We start from the raw sequence: 2,784 nt of genomic DNA, 5'->3' as shown, positions 1-2,784 counted from the left end.
TTGAATGGCCTTATGAATTAACTGTTTCACTTCTGTAGAACGATTTCGTTTTTTGAATCTTGACCTTACTGATATTCTATGCAACATACAATTTTTCTCACCACACTAGAATGCTCATACTTTATGGTCTCTTTTCTTCGTCATCTTCTAAAAGGGAAACAATCATTTCCTCTCTGCATAAGTGAATTAGAGATACCAGGATGTGTGTTTTGTTGATGATTTCTTTTGAATGTCACATTTGTGTGTGGGAGTGGACACACACCAATATGGTTATTTTCCTTTAACGGAAAAGTATCCCTGGAGTGAAATCACCCTATAGAGTTACATTAAGAATGAGATGCTTCGCTCTTGAGTCACCCCCGCGCAGCCTAGTTTTGCCGTGCGAGTCGGACGTGGTCCGGGCCCACCCTGCTCTCTACTACTACTTGGTTTTCCCATCAAGATGCCTGAGGAAGTGCACCATGGAGAGGAAGAGGTGGAGACCTTTGCCTTTCAGGCAGAAATTGCCCAGCTCATGTCCCTAATCATCAATACTTTCTACTCAAACAAGGAGATTTTCCTCCGCGAGTTGATCTCTAATGCTTCTGATGCCCTGGACAAGATTCGGTATGAGAGCCTGACGGATCCTTCCAAGTTGGACAGTGGAAAAGAGCTGAAAATTGACATCATCCCCAACCCTCAGGAGCGCACACTGACTTTGGTGGACACAGGCATTGGCATGACCAAGGCTGACCTCATAAATAACTTGGGAACCATTGCTAAGTCTGGTACAAAGGCATTCATGGAGGCTCTCCAGGCTGGTGCAGACATCTCCATGATTGGGCAGTTTGGTGTCGGGTTCTACTCAGCCTATCTAGTGGCAGAGAAAGTGGTTGTGATCACGAAGCACAATGATGATAAGCAGTGTGCCTGGGAGTCTTCTGCTGGCGGGTCCTTCACCATCCGCGCAGACCATGGTGAGCCCATTGGCCGGGGTACCAAAGTGATCCTTCACCTCAAAGAAGACCAGACAGAGTACTTGGAGGAGAGAAGGGTGAAGGAAGTGGTGAAGAAACACTCGCAGTTCATAGGCTATCCCATCACCCTCTACTTGGAGAAGGAACAAGAGAAGGAGATCCGTGATGATGAAGCAGAGGAAGAGAAAGGTGAGAAAGAAGAGGAAGATGAGGAGAAGCCTAAGATTGAGGATGTGGGATCTGATGAGGAAGATGACAGTGGCAAAGATAAGAAAAAGAAAACAAAGAAGATCAAGGAGAAGTACATTGACCATGAAAAGCTGAATATGACAAAGCCTGTATGGACCAGAAATCAGATGATATCACTCAAGAGGAATATGGTGAATTCTATAAGAGCCTCACCAATGATTGGGAAGACCACTTGGCAGTCAAGCACTTCTCTGTAAGAGGTCAGTTGGAATTCAGGGCATTGCTCTTCATTCCCCGGCGAGCTCCCTTTGACCTTTTTGAGAACAAGAAGAAGAAGAACAACATCAAACTGTATGTTCGTCGTGTGTTCATCATGGACAGCTGTGATGAGCTGATACCCGAGTACCTCAATTTTATCCGTGGTGTGGTTGATTCTGAGGACCTGCCCCTGAACATCTCTCGAGAAATGCTGCAGCAGAGCAAGATCCTGAAAGTCATCCGCAAAATCATTGTGAAGAAGTGCCTTGAGCTCTTCTCTGAGTTGGCTGAAGACAAAGAGAACTACAAGAAATTTTATGAGGCATTCTCCAAGAATTTAAAGCTTGGAATCCACGAAGATTCCACTAACCGTCGCCGCCTCTCTGAGCTCCTTCGCTATCATACCTCTCAGTCTGGAGATGAGATGACCTCCCCTGTCAGAGGATGTGTCTCGGATGAAGGAGACCCAGAAGTCCATCTATTATATCACTGGTGAGAGCAAAGAACAAGTGGCCAACTCCGCCTTTGTGGAGCGTGTGCAGAAACGGGGCTTTGAGGTGGTGTATATGACTGAGCCTATTGATGAGTACTGCGTGCAGCAGCTCAAGGAATTTGATGTTAAGAGTCTGGTCTTGGCGACTAAGGAGGGCCTGGAGCTACCAGAGGATGAGGAAGAGAAGAAGAAAATGGAAGAGAGCAAGGCAAAGTTTGAGAATCTCTGCAAGCTTATGAAGGAGATCTTGGACAAGAAAGTTGAAAAAGTGACAATCTCCAATAGGCTTGTGTCTTCACCCTGCTGCATTGTGACAAGCACCTACGGCTGGACAGCCAACATGGAACGGATCATGAAGGCCCAGGCACTGCGAGACAACTCTACAATGGGCTACATGATGGCCAAGAAACACCTAGAGATCAACCCTGATCACCCCATTGTTGAGACCCTGCGGCAGAAGGCTGAGGCAGACAAAAACGACAAAGCTGTTAAGGACCTGGTGGTGCTGCTGTTTGAAACTGCTCTGCTCTCCTCTGGTTTCTCACTTGAGGATCCCCAAACTCACTCCAATCGTATCTACCGCATGATTAAACTAGGCCTGGGCATTGATGAAGATGAGGTCACCGCAGAAGAGCCCAGTGCTGCTGTTCCTGATGAGATCCCCCCACTGGAGGGTGATGAGGATGCCTCTCGCATGGAAGAAGTGGATTAAGGGCTCCTGGGAAGCCTGTGCCCTCTGTATAGTATCCCTGTGGCTCCCCCAACAGCCTTGACTGGCCCTGACCCACCTGGGTCTGCTCATGTCTACAAGAATTTCTTCTATCCTGTCCTTGTGCCTTAAGGCAGGAAGATCCCCTCCCACAGAATAGCAGGGTTGGGTGTTGTGTA

General features: G+C 47.4%; 1 pseudogene across 1 annotated transcript; it reads left to right on the top strand.

Annotated features, from left to right (window-relative positions):
* The first annotated feature begins 360 nt into the window (after nucleotides 1-360).
* LOC308433944 (heat shock protein HSP 90-beta-like) lies at nucleotides 361-2,784 on the top strand (annotated as a pseudogene). Its single transcript has one exon. The product of its transcript is annotated as a heat shock protein HSP 90-beta-like (transcript).

Source organism: Micromys minutus (assembly GCF_963924665.1).
Source record: "Micromys minutus genome assembly, chromosome: 21".
In the NCBI taxonomy this organism is placed as follows: Eukaryota; Metazoa; Chordata; class Mammalia; order Rodentia; family Muridae; genus Micromys; species Micromys minutus.
The sequence above is the reverse complement of the archived record's forward strand: the minus strand, read 5'-3'. Positions and strand labels throughout refer to the sequence as shown.